The 19,248-nt window shown below is 44.3% G+C and overlaps 1 long non-coding RNA gene across 1 annotated transcript in view; it reads left to right on the top strand.

Moving 5' to 3' along the window:
* The first annotated feature begins 3,201 nt into the window (after positions 1–3,201).
* LOC128111259 (uncharacterized) overlaps positions 3,202–19,248 on the top strand; it is a 34,874-nt gene continuing 18,827 nt past the window's right edge. The window contains exons 1-4 of the long non-coding RNA XR_008218545.1: positions 3,202–3,514; positions 6,629–6,760; positions 8,187–8,363; positions 14,696–14,935. This is a non-coding gene — a long non-coding RNA (uncharacterized LOC128111259). The remainder of the gene's footprint in view (positions 3,515–6,628; positions 6,761–8,186; positions 8,364–14,695; positions 14,936–19,248) is intronic.

The following is a 19,248-nucleotide window of genomic DNA, read 5'->3' as shown; positions in this document are numbered from 1 at the left end:
GGCAAGGTGCAGGTTGCTCTCCCCCAAATGCTGTCGAGGCATAAGAGTGGGGAATCAGTTCTCCTACTCTCATGCCTTCAGGGTTGGCTCGTCAGGTCCCTGACAACAGGGTCATCTCTAGTGTGCTGCCCAGGTGAGGTGCAAGCCTGTGGTGCAGGGTGGGCCATATTTCCCGAGTGAAGGGGTAGGAGGGTAGCTCTCCTATTGCAGTATCCTGTGAGGGACAGGGCCAACCATCCCAGGGCCAGGGAGGGGTGTGGCCAACTCAGTACAGCCCTCTCAGATTTCAACACAGTGGTTCCTATGATCCCTTGTGGCGACCCAGGCCATGGACACTAGCACAGACCCCAGCTGCAGCAGAACTATGGATCTAGACGTGGCCATCAGCAGCAGCTCAGGCCTGGACATCTCCATGGCCCCAGCGGCAGCAGAAGCCACCAAGATCAGTGTGGTCCTGGTGGCTGCATGGCCCTCAGACACCAACATGGTCTCAGGTGGCCGACAAGATCCTGGGCATCCTGGGGCCCCAAACATCAACTCAGACTCTGGCTGCAGTAGGACCATGGATCCAGTCAGACATGGCCCTCAGTAGCAGCCTTGGCCCAGAGGACACCATGGCCCTGGGTGACATTGTAGGCCACTCAGATCATTGTAGCCCTGGAAGCAGCACAGCCCTGAGACACTCATATGGTTGTAGGTTGTGGCCTAGATCTCTGGCATCCCTGTGGTCTTTGGTAACAGCATGGGCTGCAGACATCAATACAGCTCCTGGCTGTGGTAGGACCATGGACCCAGACATGGTCCTAGGAAGCAGCCCATGGCCCCAGGTAGCAGTGCAGGCCACGAGATTTGGCATGGCCCCCATGGCAGTGTGTGCCTTGGATGCCAACATGTCCCCAGGTGGTGGCCTTGACTCCCAGCATCAACATTGCCCTTGATGGTATTAGGAGCCATGGACACCAATGCAGAAATGGCTGTGGGAGAGCCATGGACCCAGACATGGCCCCTGGCAGCAGCCCCATCTTGGGCGACACCATGGCCCCAAGTGATAGTACCAGCCACTCAAGTCAGCATGGTCCAGTGCAGCACAGCCCTTGGTTGGTGCGGAGCTGTTGCTGACCTCCTCTCGCAGCTAGAAACCCGGAGCTGTATTTGGTTGAGTCTTGCCTACCCCAGCTGCATGGCATAGGGTGGAGCTGTGGCTGCTGTTTTTATTGCTATATCTCTGTAATACAATTTGAGGCCCGGGATGGCGATATCGCCAGCAGTTCTTTTATTATTCAGGATAGTTTTAGCTACTCTGGGTTGTGTGTGTGTGTGTTTTTCAAGATTTGTGGGGATTGGAATTTTGATGGGAATTTCTTTGAATCTGTAGATTACTTTTGGTAGGATGGCCATTTTTACTATATTGATCCTATGGATCCATGAGCATAATAGATCTTTCCATGTTCTGATATCTTCAGTTTCTTTCTTCATTGTCTTAAAGTTTTTATCATACAAGTCTTTCACTTGCTTGGTTAGAGTAACCCCAAGAGATTTTATATTATTTGAGGCTGTTGTGAAAGGTGTTGTTTCTCTGATTTCTTTCCCAGTCTGTTTGTCATTTGTATATGGGAAGGCTCATTGATTTCTATGAGTTAATTTTGTGTGCAGCTACTTTGCTGAAAGTGTTTATCATCTGTAGGAGTTTCCCAGTGGAATTTTAGGGTCACTTATGTATACTATCATATTACCTGCAAATAAGGATACTTCGACTTCTTCCTTTCCAATTTGTATCCGCTTGATCCCCTTCAGTTGTCCTACTGCTCTAGCTAAGACTCCAAGTACTATATTGAATAGGTATGGAGCAACCTTGCCTTGGATTTTAATGGAATTGCTTGGGGTTTCTCTCCATTTCAGTTGATGTTGGCTATGGGCTTGCTGTAAACCACCTTTATTATGCTGAAGTACGTCCCTTGTATTCTTTATCTCTCCAGGACTTTTATCTTGGAGAGGTATTTGATTTTTGTCAAAGGCCTTTTCTGCATCTAATGAAATGATCATGTGGTTTTGTTTTTCAGTTTGTTTAGATGGTGGATTACATTTATCAATTTACATATGTTGAACCATCCCTGCATCACTGGGATGAAGCCTTCTTGATCATGGTAGATGATCTTTTTGATGTGTTTTTGGATTTTGGATTTGCAAGCATTTTTTTTTTTTAAAAAGTTTTATATATTCATAAGGAAAATTGGTTTGTAATCCTCTTTCTTTGTTGGGTCTTTAATGTTTCGGTAGGGTTACTTATATTTTCTTGTAAAATGCTTTTGGATTAATAGAATACTAACATTAAAAAAAGAGAGATTAGTACCTCACAGTGGTCTGAGTTTGTTAAAGAATCATACTAGTTCCATTTAACCATACCAAAACATTAGTCTCTTCTCAGTGCTGTCTTTTCTGTTATGTTTTACATGTGTGTACACACACACACACACACACACACACACACACACACACACACTCACACACTCACACACACAGACTGAACCAGGGTGGAGTTCATCAAACTTTGTCGTCTCTGCCTTTGGATATAATGCTATGAGATCCTAGCTTTGTGCATTCTCTAAGAAGTGGAAAGAGAGGAGGAGCAGGAGAAGCAGGAGGAAGAGGAGGCAGAACAGTATGGTTGTATTGATTGCCCCAGATATGGGAACTAATTGCCTACTTTCAGTCTTAGGGTCCAAGAGAAGGCAGAATTGGCAGTGACTGTGGGCTGAATGAAAAGTCAAAGGCAGTATGCCTTTGCTCTGAGTGACCAGGGATTATGTAGGGAAGACAGACAAAAATTCTTAACAAATAAAAAGATGTGATGGTGTTAGCAGCTTATTCCAGTCAATTTAAGGATGCTATGAGGGGAAATGTTGCAAACCAAACAGAAATCTGATGGCTTTTTCTTTCAAAATAATTAACTCATAACTATAAATTATACATGTTATTATTTCATAAAGCCTTTCCAATTAAATGGGATAAAGGAAGATGAGTTTGGCTGCCCATGGATAATTTTTCTGACACCAGCTTGAATATAACAGCTGGTTGCATGGTTCATAATGTGACGGGGAAACAGAGGCACGGGGTGGACCACAGGTGACGTGTAGGCCACGTGCAGTGAGCATCACACCAACAGGCCGGCTTAGAGGAGAGCCCAGCGGAGCTGGAAAGCAACCGAACAGCGCATGAGGGTACCCAAGCTCAGTGATGCCTGAGTGTGTGTGAAGAGGACTTTCCGGGTGGGCAGCATGACAGTTATTAGTCGGCACAGAATGGCTGACATTAGCTGCCCGGGGAACCGAAAAGGGACCAGTGATGTAATCTGTTATATAACCGTTCCTGCAGGAATGCCGCTTCTGTGTGGACAGTACAGAACTATGGCCTTGCGAGCAAAAGCCTTCACCTTCACTTTGTTCTTGCCAGACTGCCTGTGTGTGTCTGTTGCTGGCCTGTGAGCTGCCCACCTGTGCCTTATGTGCCAGTCTATGTGAGTATCCATACCTGCTTGTGGTCAGCCCGTGTGCTCTGGCATGTTTCTGTTTCTTCTGTGCGGCAACCTCATCACAGAGTGAATAAAGTGTGTCTGTGTCTCGTCTGCCACGGCCTCTCACAATCTTTTCAGCCTCCCCGGCTGCTGTTACTCTCTTCCGTTCCTGGTATTCGCTTAGCTTCACATGCTAAGTCTTAAGTCTCTTCATGTTCTTTCACCACCAGAAGCAAATCGTTCTCAATTCTGGTTTGCAGCTTCTCCCGAAGGAGAGATTTCCATTCTTTATTTTTTTATTTTTATTTTATGATCATTTGTGTTTTGCCTGCATGTGTATCTCTGTGAAGGTGTCAGAAGCCCTGACACTGTTACAGACAGTGGTGAGCTGCCATGTGGGTGCTGGGAGTTGAACCTGGTTCCTCTGGCAGAGCAGCCAGTGTTCTTAACCACTGAGCCATCTCTCCAGCCCCTAGATTTCCATTCTGTAACCAAGTCATCTTCATGCCAATCGTGAGAAATGGTGAGATTAATTCATATTCCTTCATTACGAATGGTGGAAAAACTAAATGCTGAGAGGAAAAGTAAGTATCATTTGAGGAGAAGGGCTCCACCTTTATCCCTTTGACAATTTCAGCTGCAAACCCAGAAAAAGGCAAATTGCTCCCATGAGAGTTTAAATGTGATTGAAATCTTGCAAGATAAAATAAGGATTATTATCATTGCTGGGAATTCATGCCATTTATCTTTGGTGCACCCTTCTGATCTTGAACAATGAATTTCCAATATTTACCACTGGGTTGACAACAAGTTTCAAAGGGATTTTTGGATGGAAAGTTCAATATGAACTAAAATTTCTCATTTCTGACTTCCTTTGCAAGTCAATTTGAACAGCAGTGCAGGATAACCAGGGTCCCCGTGCTCAGTCTCACGTTCCAGATCCAGGCTGGTGAGCTCCGTGAGGGAGGCGGTGGGGCTGGTAGTAAGTATGTCTTCTTGAGGGATGCGTCATATTCTCCCGTGGCTTGAAAGCTCTGACACCATGACCCTGAATAAGTCTTTCATGGCTATAAATTGGGTATCTTGCAGATTTTTAAAAACTTTTTTATATTTATCCATTTTGTGCTTTCTCTCTCTCTCTCTCTCTCTCTCTCTCTCTCTCTCTCTCTCTGTGTGTGTGTGTGTGTGTGTGTGTGTGTGTGTGTGTGTGTGTGTGTGTGTGTGTACACATCATGGCAACCAGAGGACAGCTAATAGGAGTCTGTTCTCCCCTTCCACGATTGCAGGTTCCGGGGATCCGGTCTGTGGGTGAGCACCCTTACCCACTGTGAAATCCCACCAGCTTTCTCTTCGATTTTTTTTTTTAAGTGATGGAAAGCTGGGTTATGCAACCTGTTAGTCTTTTCTCTCAAAGGCCTCTATTCACATGGCTTTATCAAATGTGTCATGGGAAAGGCTTCAGGAAGTTGGCAAACTCTGGGGAGCAGCCCTTGGTTCCCTTGAGGTGGAACAGTTAGAATGGGAAGGTGGCGTAGCACCAGGAAGAACTCAGGACAAAGCCTTTCTGTGAAGGCCTCGTTCTAAACACACAAACCCGGAGCCTCAAAGAATGAGCAGATCTGCAAGGCTGCAGTTTGATTTAGTAAGTGCATTCCAGAATTACAAATACAATGGGTGATTAAAAGAAACTAACCAGGTTTCTACAAGAAGTCTAGCACACACAGTTCTTTGTGCCTAATCCACATGAAACTTGACTATGACAAAGCCATTTGACTGAACGCACTCGGGCCCACCTCCTCTTTAGCACAGCCATTGGAACAATCAAGAAATCATCCATTGTGATTTCTTTTTTTTTTTTTGGTTTTTCGAGACAGGGTTTCTCTGTGTAGCTTTGCGCCTTTTCCTGGAACTCACTTGGTAGCCCAGGCTGGCCTTGAACTCACAGAGATCCGCCTGGCTCTGCCTCCCGAGTGCTGGGATTAAAGGCGTGCGCCACCACCGCCCGGCCCATTGTGATTTCTTAAGAGAAGTCTAGCTTCTTGTTTTTAAAACACTCACTCATGTGAACAGATGACGTTTTGCACTTGCAGGGAAATGGTCACCGGATTGCCCGACACAGCTGGAGGAAATGACTCTCCCAGCAGTGACCCACGGGCTCAGACACAGATGTGGAGCAAGTACTTAAAGAGCATTAAAAAGTCCTGTGTGATTAAATTAGTCTGGATTGGGACCAAACACACTGTCTATGGATTATATCTTTGCCTGCGTCTTCTCTGGAGAAACAATGTCTTTCTCTTTAGAAATCAGCTCTCAGAGAGTAGGCTAATTAAAGTAAGTTTTTGATCGGTTTATACAGCTCTGCCTGGGGTTGTTCTGGTTTGATTACTTTAAAAATCTCAAGTCTTAGAAAATTTCCTGAATCTTGGTTAAACTGGGAGCATTAGGAAGTCTACTTTTTGTAGCCACAAATTCCCTTTGGACACACCCTACAAGAGACTTAGCTTTTAGCAGCTTCTAATCTCCACTGTGAGTTAAAGTCAACGTCCCCATATCCTTTTCCTACTCTGTCTTCATCAACAGTAGTTTATTCTCTCTTCTACCCCATAGCTCTGGGTATCCAAAGACTCACAGTCCACTCCATGCTTCCCCAGTCTCTCCTCTCTCCTCTGAGTTAAGTTGACTCACCCCTTCACCTGCTCCTCAAATGTTCTTCTTATTAACAACCTCATTAAGCCCTCTGGGCAGGCTCATCTGACTAGCTCCCCCGAGTAACACACAAGTTGAGCTCATACCTTTGCGTACTGCTGGACTAAGTCCACGAGCTCCACGCCATGCTCCATAGCATGTTCTCATGTGGACAGATTGACATTTCTTCAGCTCACTTGGCTGCTACCTCCCACGGTTGGTGAATAATAATTCATGTCAACAGAGAAGCATGGAGAATTTTTACACATGCTGTTATTGGAAGTTCTACTCTCCCAAGATTATGCAACTGGCCTTTAGATCCAAATACCACCCATTGATCATTTAAAGTGAACCCATTATTCCAACACATGGCTCCAGCTTTGGATCATAATTCCATCACCTAAATTACTCACTCCAGCAGCTCTGTTCCAGGTTCGTGTAGTCTGCAAATGTTCTCAACGTGTCAACATCTGTAGTCATTCAAGTGATTGGCAGAACTGTTGACCGGGTCAGGATTGGAAACCAGAAGATTAGTCAGTGATTGCTGTTTCTGCACAAAAGCAGGTACTTTTATACCTTTATATTTTAAATAGAGTACCTGTGTACTTTCTTGAAAATAATTTCAATGGCCTTCCTTTCCAGATTTTGGAAGAGAATCTGAAATATGGAAGTACAAATACATTGTAGCAATATTTCCTTCATTTCAACAACTTCAGTAAAACAACTGCAGATCCATGAACATCCCTGGGATGTACTCTCAATAATCCAAGTACCTTTTACAAGAGCCTGTTTTATCCCAACAATGCTACCCTGGCGACCAAGACTTTAATACATGGATTTTGTTTGTTTGTTTTTGTTTTTGAGACAGGGTTTCTCTGTGTAGTTTTGGTGCCTGTCCTGGATCTCGCTCTGTAGACCAGGCTGGCCTCGAACTCATAGAGATCCACCTGCCTCTGCCTCCAAGTGCTGGAATTAAAGTCATGTGCCACTACCGCTCAGTCAATACATGTTTGGGTTTTTTTTTTAACATTTATTTGTATTTTATGTGCATTGGTGCTTTGTCTGCATGTATGTCTGTGTGAGGGTGCTGGATTCCCTGTAATAAGAGCTATAGACAGTATGAGCCATCATGTGGGTGCTGGGAATTGAACCCAGGTCCTCTGGAAGAGCAGCCAGTGCTCTTAACCTCTGAGCCATCTCTCCAGCCCCAATACATGGGTTTTTGAAAGAGGCTGATAATCATCTGTTTCAGATCCCAGAGTCAAGCAGAGAACTGAATGGGAACCGTCTATGCAGTGTACCTATTTTCCTGGTTCCTCTTTGAATGTATATATACACTAGGCTTGCATTTGCCCTTCTCTGTTGAAGTATAGTCACATGACTTGTATTATCCAAAGACAGGGGTGCAGTGAAATACATTGTACACTAGCAGAAGCTTTAAAAGCCAGCTGTGTGGATTGTCACATTTCCTTCCCACTGTTGTTTGAATCAGGGAGGAAGGTTTCAGGATGAAACCTTAACCTGTGTCCTTATGACCAGATTCCCTCTTCTGATACACATTAGATAGGCAGGTTGGGAGGGAAATGCTCACCCCGAAACTGGAAGCTTTATCGTTACAGAAGGATGTGTCTTAGTTAGGTTACTATTGCTGTGACGAAACACCATGACCAAAAGCAAGCTGGGGAGGAAAGGGTTGATTTGGCTCACACTTCCACATTGCATTCATCACTGAAGGAAGTCAGGACAGGAACCCAGACAGGGCAGAAACCTGGAGGCAGGAGCTGATGCAGAGGCCATGAAGGAGGGCTCCTTATTGGCTTGTTCCTCATGGCTTGCTCAGCCTGCTTTCTTATAGAACCCAGGACCACCAGCCCAGGGATGGCACCACCCACAGTGGGCTGGGCCCTTCCGCATCAATCACTAATTTCTAAATACCCTACAGACTTGCCTAAAGCCCAATCTTTTTTTTTCCCCCCTCTTTTGCCTACAGGCCAATCTTATGGAAGCATTCTCGCAGTTGATGTTCCCGCCTCTCAGAGGACTTGAGCTTGTGTCGACTTTGACATGAAACTACTCAGCACGGGACGTAAACGTAGAAAAAGACATGGGCTTCTGTTTGCAGGACGCCGAGACTGGAGAGGAAGAAAGTATATCCACAAATACGAAAGTAAGGACTGAACTGACTCGGGTGAAAACATTAAGTTAGAAGGCTGAGATAATTAGCGATGAGACGTTGCGCTAAAGAAAGCGGCTCAGACAGCGCGGGAGTCAAGTAGAGGACAGCCCGGCATGAACTTTCTGTTCTCGGCAAACATTTCCCTCCCATTAAACCAAAGGGCCCGCAGGATTAGACAATTTACCGAAAGGGAGTCTAGATAATGGCCCTCCAGATAGGTTGACACTTCTCTTTTAAAACTGTAATAAAGGTGTGGGCTTGATTTATGGCACCGCTTTACATGTATTTGGTTTTAGCCTTTTCAGCAGCTACCGCTAACAAAGCACTTAGGCTTTTCTTTAATGGATGTGTTATAGGTCTCTGTCCTTCAGAACCACAGACACACCACACTCTGTGCAGACAAAGAGCTCACCCTCCCCAGGAGTTTTACAGGAATCTCAGCAATTTTGATAATGCAGATAGAATGGAACTGATCTAGGCACCCACTTAAAATATGATTTACTTTCTCCCATAGAAAGGTCTATGGTTATAAGCATAAAAATAAATATACTCAACATCAACTAGAGTGCTCTAGCAAAAATGTGGCCTTGTTTCTTTTAAAAATACATTAAGTATGCCATTTCACAGGGTTGGAGGGAGTTTGGTATTAGGTAGAACATTCACTCATTCATTCATCAGAGGTTCGCCGAGTACCTGTTCTCCCAGGGACACTGCTGAAGCTGACTGATCATTAACTGGCAGGATAGTTAAGGGTCTGTCTTGAAGGAGCTTACAGAATGGAGGAGCAGGGTGGGAAGATGGGCGTGTTTATTTTGAGACAGGACCTTACTGAGTGGTTTGGGATGACCTTGAACTCACTATCGTCCTATCTCAGCCTCCTGAGTGCTAGGATTAGAGTCACGTACCCACTTAGAAAGCCTATGAAAAAGATGGCATTTCCACACCTTGAGCCTGTGATGGGTGGTGTGGTCATGCGGATTCCTAAAGTGGACTCCAGGCCTGTCCACTAAGATCCCGGTGGGAAGCCCTTTTCCCTTTAGCAGCATTAACAACTGTGCCTTCCCACCCTCCGCAGCCACACCTTCACGGGCACACCTTTGAAAAACGTCAGGTTCTACTAATTCTCCCCTCCTGCTCTCTCTCATCACCGATTCTCACGATAAATGAGCTCCAAGTAAGCAGTAGCATTCATGATATGGCCTGGCCCCAATCTGCTTTGAAATAGGACAAACTATTCCATTACACTTAAACTTGACCTCCAATAATATGCCAGGGTCTGGACAGAGTGCATCCTTATCCTTCACAAGGAACACCTTTAGTCTAAAAGATTCCCCATTTCCATCTGAGTTCTCATTGATGTGGCCTCTACCGTCACATTCCTATCAATAGTCTGGTCTTCAGATCTCCACCAAAATTGGTTTTTCTGACTTCCCCAAATTTTTCCAGATGCCTCTCATAAACCAACTCCAACACCATTTCCACACGGTCAGGCAACCTAATGCCATGATGGTATTGTCTGTGGTAGTTACTTCTGACACTTGAACAAAACACTTGGGACAGTTTTTCATAGAGAAGGGTTATTTGAGCTTGTAGATCCAGAGGTTCCAGTCCTCAGTTTCCCTTTTTCTTTGAGTTTGAGGTACTGGAGCACAAACACCGTGGAATGCGTAACAGCCAAATTACTCACTGGTGTCCAGGAAACAAAGGAGCAAAAGAAAAAAAAATTCCTGGGGTCTCATGATTCCCTTTGCCCAGTGATCCAAGGACCTTCTCCTATAACACCCCACCTCTCAAAGGTCCCAACACTTCACCAGAGTACCACTCTAGGGAACACTTGAGGCTAAAACTATAGCAAGGGAAACCCAGCTGAGAGTGAACATACCCTGAAGATGGACTGTCTAAGAATATGTCTGCCGTGTGCTCCCTACTGAGGGAGAAACACAGGAGTGTCAGAGGAGATTAAAGCTGAGCGTGTGACCATCATAACTGCAGATGGAGTTTTGAAAATAACTAGAGATGAAGTTAACGTTGGGTAGACCCCCATGGGCCTTTTAGCCCAGGTTAGCGATTTGTCCCAAATGTCACCCCAGGTTTTGAAGAGGGGGTATGACAGGATGAAATTTCTATTTTAAGAAAGTCTTCTGACACCTGCATGAATAATGGATTAGAAGGAGAATAGAGCTGGGGGACAAAGAAGAATTAGTTATTGCAACAGTTCAGGCAAGAGGTGACAGTCACCTAGACGGGAGTGGGTGCAGAGGTAAGGGCATGAAGTACGCAGACTAGAAATGCACTGAGAAGGAAGCTTACCAAGGTTGCATGAATGTCAAAGATGGCGGATGTGTCAAGAACTCTCAGTTTCTGACATAGATAGTGACGGATGGATGGTGGAGTGGGGGAGCTGGAGCAGGAGGGTTAAGGGGGAGGGGGGATGAAGAGGGGGACAAGAGAGGGAATACAGGGAGAGACAGCTAAAATCAAGGGCTGTTGGAGGGGTAGTATGGAAACCTAATACAGTAGAAGCTTCCTAACACACACACACACACACACACACACACACACACACACACACACACACACACACACACGAAGATGATATACGTGAAATTGCCAAGCAGTGGGAAGACAGAGCTCTAACTGGACATCTCTTGTTACCAAATGAAGCTTCTAGTACCAAGATTGGGTTACATCTAATTGCCTTGTTGACCAAAGGTTCCCATGGGAATCACCAAACCACCCAGGTTGTTGCCAAGACTCTAGGTTGCTCTGCACAAACTGATGACAAGCACCTCACAACCCATTGAACATGGAGAAGTCCAGCTGGTGCCTGTATATAGAGCCTTCATCCCTATGGACTAGAGTCTTTGGTACAGGAAGGTAGTCTGCATCCTATCAAAGGAGAAACATAAACACCAGCCCTGTCACAAACCCTTTGATCCACATGGTGTCCTGCCTGCAAGATATGCTAGGGCAATGGTAGCACAAAGCTTGTGAGAGCAACCAACAAATATCTGATTTGACTTCAGGCCCACTCCATAAGATGGAACTCATACCTGATACCGCTTGGGTAACCAAGAACTAGATAGCCCAGGGGTGTATGGTAAAGCCAAATACTACTGTTCTACTAAAAGAATGCAGTAATAAAATGATTCCAAATGACATTCTGCTATACTCATAGATCAATGCCTTGTTCAACCATCATCAGAGAAGCTTCCTAGCATATATGGGAACAAATACAGAGACCCACAGCCACACAATATGCAGACGGTGAGAGACCTGGGAACACTCAACCCTCCCCTCAAGGCTCAGGGAACCCCTCAGTGTAGGATGAAAAGGGTCAAGAAAAAACACGCTGCTCCTGACTAGCCCTGATACCGGGGCCAAGGCGAAACACCCTAACTTGACCCCAGGACCAGGACTTGAAATCCCAGAGTCAGGCTGCAGGATCCCACCAATCCCTGAGCACAAAATTCCACCAATCCCTGAATTTGCCCCAGAATCAGGCTACAAAAATCCACCAATCCCAAGCCACCCTGGAAAGGTCTGGGGGTGGGAGGGCAAAACCCTATATAAGCTCCTTGTTCTGTTTGCTGCTGCTTCTGACCCTAGAGGCAGCCACCCTCTTGGATTCTTTCTTTCCAATAAATCTCTTAAATGAGGTTTGTTGTGTGGTGTGACATTTTCCCTGGAGAAGAGCCCAGTTGTAACAACTTTTGCCCAGGCGGGAGAGGAGCTGAGCAGAGCCGAACTGTAACTCTTTCACTGGAGAAACTTTCCCCCAACAGAGCAGAGTTGAGTCGTTACACTCTGTGGGACCTGAGCAGAGCTGTAACACTTTTCTAGAGCAGAACTCTAACAGCTTCCCTGGTGAAACCCTCCTCTGCCAGAGCTGAATTGTTACACTTGCATAGGGGAAACCTTTCCCTGGAGCCGGGCTGTAAGCTGCTATGCTTACAGTGACTTTGTGGTGTTCCTTGGCTCCCAACTGCCAGGATACCTTTCCATCCAAGCTGCAACGCTTACACTCAGAAGAGGAGGCAGAAAGAATCTAAGAGCCAGAGGGGATGGAAGACTCCCTCTAAAATCAACAAGATCTATGCCCAAATGAACTCACGGAGACTGAAGCAGGATGCACAGTGCCTGTACAGGTCTGCATCAGATGGGGTTCTAGAGCTGAAAGGAGAAATGGACACTTGCATCCCTAACTGGTAGCTGTCTTCAACTGACAACCACTTGAAAAATGAAAATTTAGTTTTTTTCAAGGGAGTCTCACTGGAGAAACAAACTGCTCTTGAGGGCAGACTGCATGCCCAGCAGTTAATGGCCAACAGAAAATGAACTCAGTAGCATCTTTGGAGGTTCCTTGTCTTACAACGTTGTGTCAAGATTTTCTTTTTAATCTTACGTTTTATTTTTAATTTTGTTTATTTGTTTTCTCTCTTTTTACCCTACAGGTCCTTTGCATATATATTATGACTCCCAGTTTAGTGTTTTTCGGGATTCCTGAGTGAGTGAACGAATGGATATCTGCATCTTATATCTGTCTCTTGTGTCTTTTCTTGGGTCTTTTCCTTCTGTTTGTTTTGTCCTATTCCAATATGTTAGTTTTTGTTCTATCTTATTTTATTTTATTATTATCCCTTAGAAGCCTGTTTGTTTATAATGAGAGAGAGAGAGAGACATGGGTGACTCCAGATAGGAGGGGAGATGGGAAGGAACTGGGAGGAGTAGGGGGAGGAACCATAATAAAAGAAAAAACAGGACGTGGGAATTGCCTGGAGGAAAACGTTAAGTGAAAAAAGCAAGGCTATGAAATGATGTCTGTGAGACCTAGTTTTATACAAAACAACCCCAAAACAGACATCTATTAATCAAAAACAAAAGAAAATACCTAAAAATAATTTGTTTTCCCTGAAAGCTGGATTCCTGTTCATTCTCAAATTTTTTAAATCTATCCCCCGAATTGTCTATAGGAAATATGCATTACTTTTATGATCAAAATGTTTTGAACAAACGAAAATATGCAAGATGATATATTAATTTCAGCAAAATGGGGCATAATGTTGGAACCATTGTTTCATTTTCTTGAAATGAAAGGCTTTAAAAACAGATTAGCACTATACTTTTGTGGTGATGCCAAATTTTCTGGTGGGAGTTTGATGAATGGAAACATACTAATAAATCAGACAAGCCATCACTAATCTGTCATATACATGCTTATTTTTAAGACCCAGAATTCCCCCTCCCTCCCCCTGACAATTTCCTGTGCACCCTACTTCACCAACACTAATTCAGTACAGCCACTACCACAGTGTTGCTATGACCTGTTTCTTTCCCTTCCAGGATTGTACCCAAGCCAAGCATTGGTAATTGTTGACAGCATGAATGCCAAGTGCATTAATAATCAAGCACCTGTATTATTCAGTCTCCTTCTGGAGTTCTTCTCTCCAAGTAAACTGAAGCCATTAGGTTAGCCTTGATGGAGTGACAGCTCAAGAGCGAAGCCACTCAAGTCAGAATAAGGGATGGATTTGGTTTTTACAACCTCTATGAACACTTTTCACATGTTCTCCCATCCCCGTCCCTTTCCTGTTGGTGGCCATGTCGCCTGTATTGCTTGCTCTTCACATCTCCTAAGAGAGAACGGGAAAGCAGGAAGGAGGCTTCATGGGTCCTGTGCTCCTGAGCTCTATGGCTCCACTGCTGCTGAGGCCCTCTGACCTCATAAGCCTAATAATAGCACAACAGCCAGCTAGTGCAAGACGCTGAAGGGAAAGGCTTTTGTTTCTCATGTTCCGGCACCAATAGATGGGTGGCTGGGCCACAAGGAAGGGCTTCACTAACAAGCCAGTGGTGCCATGAGGGGGTTCCTGAACAGATGGCTGGAACACAGGACTCCTTCTGTGAGCTGCAAATTCCATTCCTATGGTGTAGCCCTGACCAATAAGACATAGGTCACACTCCGGCTGAGCCGTGCCACGCTCGCAATTCCTGTTGGAATCAGTGGGAGCTAGCTGTGTGTTCACAAGTTGAGGGCAATCTGGTTTCCACGGACGAAGACGAGAGAGAGGAGGGGAGAAAGGAAGAGGGTGAGAGAGAAGGAGGGAGGAGATCGAGAAACAATGAATATTAGTTTTTCCCAGGAGAAAGGACTAAGGATGTCCCTGTGTGCACTGGGATGGCCTTTCCTTTGCTGTTATGCATTACTCCCCTAATAGAAAGAATGAACAAGTATTCTATCTGTCTTAAATCCCATTTAACATTCATGACCAAAATAAACTGAGTTTTTGCCCTAATCTGGCTTGCTGAATGCTGTTTTTCAGCCCCAGGGAGAGGATCATTCCGTTGGAATTTCTTCCGGGTGTTTAGAGAGAAGGGAGCAGCAGTGGAGAGAAGGAACAGGCTGCTTCTATTCCAAGAGAATAATGAACACAGCCGCCCTCTGGGCCTGATTCTCTCTGCGGCAAATGGCTCATCCTGGCTTTCTGAAGCGCGTACCTCCCAAGAGCCGTTCAAGGTCACCACGACTGGCCTTCTCTGAAGCGTCTCCCCACTCTTCGAGGGTAAATCTCGATTTCTGTTTTTCTTCCCTCCAAAGGATTGCGAAAGGTTCTTCTGGTTTATCCCCAGATTTACAGTCTGTTGCCAGGGAGCTATCTACATGGCGCAGACACAGCACCGAGTGTGCTTTCTATTTTGTGTAGAGACTCTTCCAGGAAGGGAAGCAGAGGATACAAAACCAGGATGACCATAGATGTCTTACCAGCACTTTGGGACAGTACAGGGCCTGCTGTGTCCCAGGAGTACCACACCCTCCAACCTGAACACCATTCTTAATTAATATAATGTCACAACATGTTTTCATATAGGGAAAACGTGCTGGTATCTTCTTTTAAAAATATTTTCAGATTTTTTTTGGATAATCCTTCACCCTGTCTTATCCCCACCCCCACTTATCCTCCACCCACCCCCTCCTTTTCCTAGGACTCCTAACTTTCATGTCTTTTTGTTTTATTTTTGTTTTTGCTTCGTGACTCCCTGGTTCTAACAAGGGCCATTCATGTGGGCACGGGTGTAACGCCATCTATTCAAACATGAGCAGATGCTATGTCAAACATCTTAGCAGATGCTGTGTCACTGAAGACAGTGACTTCTCCAGCAGCCCCCCCGCCCCCCGACTGCCATGAGCTCCCCTGGCCCCATGACTCCTCCCCTAGTTATGACTGAACAGTTATGGGCTTAGTCTTATGTGGGCCTTATGGCATGTATGTGTCACCTACTGTGGGTTCATGAATGTTGTGGCCATACCCACCAGGCAGTCTTCTCCCTATCATTTGGTACTTCCTTTTTTTTTTGTCATTACTCCCCAATCCTTGGAAGGACTAATGTGGGTATGTCATTTAATGATGAGCACTCAACTGTCATCTGTTCTCAGCCCCTTGACCAGCCATGAGTTTCTACCTTAGCAGCTGTTTGCTTCAAAGAGAAGTTCCTTTCTTTCTTCTTTCTTTCTTCTTTCATTCTTTCTTTCTTTCTTTCTTTCTTCCTTCCTTCCTTCCTTCCTTCCTTCCTTTCTTTCTTTCTTTCTTTCTTGTTTGTTTTGCTTTTAGAGACAGGGTTTCTCTGTGTAGCTTTGGAGCCTGTCCTGGAACTTGCTCTGTGTAGACCAGGCTGGCCTCAAACTCACAGAGATCCACCTGCTTCTGCTGGGATTAAAGGTGTGTGCCGCCACACCCGGTGAGAAGTTTCTTTGATTAAAGCTGAGGATAGCCCTAGTCTATTGATATAAACATAAATATTTAAGTAGTTTGATTTATCTTTTTAGCCAAACAAAGGTGTGGGCCTTTGACTAGATCCCTGGTACTGGCATGACTGCCACCTGTGAAGTGGCTCTCAGATCCAATCATAAATCAGTTGCTTGGCCCTTTAATAGTCATGACACAGTTGAACCAGTAAATGCCTCTTGCCTGGAAAGTTCGTGTTGTAACATGCAAGATCTAAAGCTAGGGAAGACCATTGCTGACTTTCCTTCTCCTTACCTGCATGACGCCTCTGGTACTATGAAGGCTAGCCAACAGGGAGAAAGCGCTGGGTCAGTTACAACCATCTATGTATTCTACAACCAAGGTACGTTGTATCTTCGACAATAGGGCTTTTGCCATCCAGTTATTGCGAACATCTGACTGCAATAGCCAAAACCTGTATAGTTTGGAGGACCTCTGGGGCCTTACTGGCTAACAGTTCCTATCTAGGTGTCCCATGCTTGGCACTGAGATTTTCATTTTATAACCCTTAGCTTCTGGGATCAGCTTTATCCATCCACGGGCCCTAGTTAGCTTTAACTATCAACTTGATACAGTCTAGAGTCACCTGATTAGGGAGTTCCAATGGGGGGATATCCTAGATCTTATTGGCCTGTGGGCATATCGATGGGGGATTGTCTTGATTGTTGATGCAGGAGAGCCCAGTCCAGTGTGAGTAATACTATCTCTGGGCAGGTGGTCCTGTATGGTAGAAGAATAGTAACTAAGCATGAATCTACGAGCCAACTGGCGAGCAATGTCCTCTATAGTTCCTGCTGCACCACTTAGGCTGTGAAGTTTCTTGGTCAGAGGTAATGCTGTATGAAATAGCAAGCAGACCTACCTCTAAGTTCTCTGATTTTTTTTTTTTTTTTTGAGTAGGTTCTGGGAACTATAAACTTTCCTCTTAGGACTGTGTCATTGTGTACCATAGAGTTTAGTATGCTGTCTTTAATTTTCATTCCATGGTAGGATTTAAATTTTTTCTGTAGGTGGAGTTTTTGTCAGGACTGCCAGTCAGCTTTGTTCCACCAGCCTGCTCCCAAATAACTACACAGAGACTTAATATTAATTATAAATGCTCAGCTGATAGCTTAGGCTTTTTACCAACTAGCTCTTGCAACTTAAACTTACCTGTATTTCTTATCTACGCTCTACCATGTAGCAGTAACCTTTTTCAGCACAGCATGTTCATCTCCTGTTTTCTCTGTGTCTAACTGGTGACTCCACCCTCCTTTTTCCCATGCTCTCTCTTTGTCCACAATTCCTGCCTAACCTCTACCTGCCTAGCCATTGACCATTTAGCCCTTCATGAAACCGATCAGAGTAACCAATCTTCACAGTGTACAAAAGGATTATTCCACAGCATGTGTCCTTCTTGACTTCTTCAGTGATCCATTCAGCCATTTCAACAGTATGCTGTTCAATCACCATGTGTTTGGGTGCTTATGAGGTTCCTATTATGTGGTTGCTATTCATGTCTAGCTTTATTCCATTGTGATCAAATAAACTGTAAGATGTTGTTTCAATTTTCTTATAGTTGTTAGGGATTGCTTTGTGTCATAATATATGATCTGTTTTGGGTAAAGTTCCATGGGCTGCTGAGACAAATGTGTATTCTCTAGTGTTTGAGTAAAATGGTCCGTAAATGTCTGCTGGATCTATTTGTATTATGGTATCACCTCATGTTTCTCTGTTTATTTTTTCTTTTGTCTAGATGACTTGTCTCTTCATTAAGAGTGAGGTATTGGAAGTCGCTCAATGTTAGTGTGTTGGGGTTAATCTGTGACTTGACATTTAGCAGTGTTTGTTTTATGAAGCTGGGTGCACCTGTGTTTGGTGTCTATACACTTAGAATTGTAATCTTGATGGATGGTCCTCCTGAGTATGAAGCAACCTTCTTTATCTCTTATGACTCATTTTTTTGAAGTCTATTATGTCAGATATTAGAATAGCTGTGGTTGTTTGTTTCCTAGTTCCATTTGCTTGGAATATCTTTTTCCACCTTTTATGTCCAAGGTAGTGTCTATCTTTGATGGTGAGTTATGTGTGTTTCTTGGAGGTCACAAAAATGTGGTCATGTTTTCTAATCCAATTGTTAGTCTGTCTTCTTATTGGAGAGTTGAGACCATCAATATTCAGAGTTATTATTGAAAGAGCTATATTTGTTCTTGTTATATTGTTGATTTGTGGTGTCTTCTTGTATGTCTTTTGATGAACTATCCTCATATTGTTTAATTTTCCCCTGTGGCCTATTGAGAGTGCTTATCTTTCTCGTCAATCTGAAATATTCATCCCAATATCTTCTATAAAGCTGGATCTGTGGTCATAAATTCATTTATACTGTTTTTTCTTTGAATCATGAGAAGTTTTTTTTTATTGTTGTTTAGATGATGATAGGTAGTTTTGCTGGGCATAATTGTCTGAGTTGGCATTTGTGACCTTTCAGAACTTGAAATACATCTTTCCCATCCTATCTGGGTTTTAAAGTTTTTATCAGATAATTATCTGTTATTATGATTGGCATGCCTTGGTATGTGAATTGGCGTTTTTCTCTTGCGGCCTTTAGTAACTTTTCATTATTCTGTGCTGTTAGTTTTTTAGCATTATAGCTAAAATGGCATATTACAATGATGGGGGCAGGAGAGGGGAGGTTCCCTCCTGTTCCTTCTGTTGCTTGTTCTGTATGCATCTTGTATTCAATTGGCACCCTTGTCTCTAGGTTTGGGAGATTTTCTTCTCCAAAGAAGAATCTCAAATGGCTGAAAGACATTTAAGGAAATGCTCAACATCCTTAGTCATCAGAGAAATGCAAATCAAAACGACTCTGAGATACCACCTGACACCTGTCAGAATGGCTAGGATCAAAAACACTAATGACAGTCTATATTGGGGAGGATGTGGATCAAAGGGAACACTCCTCCACTGTTGGTGGGAGTGCAAACTTGCACAACCATTGTGGAAATCAGTATGGCAGTTTCTCAGAAAATTGAGAATCGATCTACCTCAAGACCCAGCCATACCACTATTGGGCATATACCCAAGGAATGCTCAATCATACCACAAAGATACAT

Source organism: Peromyscus californicus, unplaced genomic scaffold (genome assembly GCF_007827085.1).
Source record: "Peromyscus californicus insignis strain IS unplaced genomic scaffold, ASM782708v3 Scaffold_15__1_contigs__length_86483966, whole genome shotgun sequence".
Taxonomy (NCBI): domain Eukaryota; kingdom Metazoa; phylum Chordata; class Mammalia; order Rodentia; family Cricetidae; genus Peromyscus; species Peromyscus californicus.
This window is presented reverse-complemented; position numbering and strand designations above follow the sequence as displayed.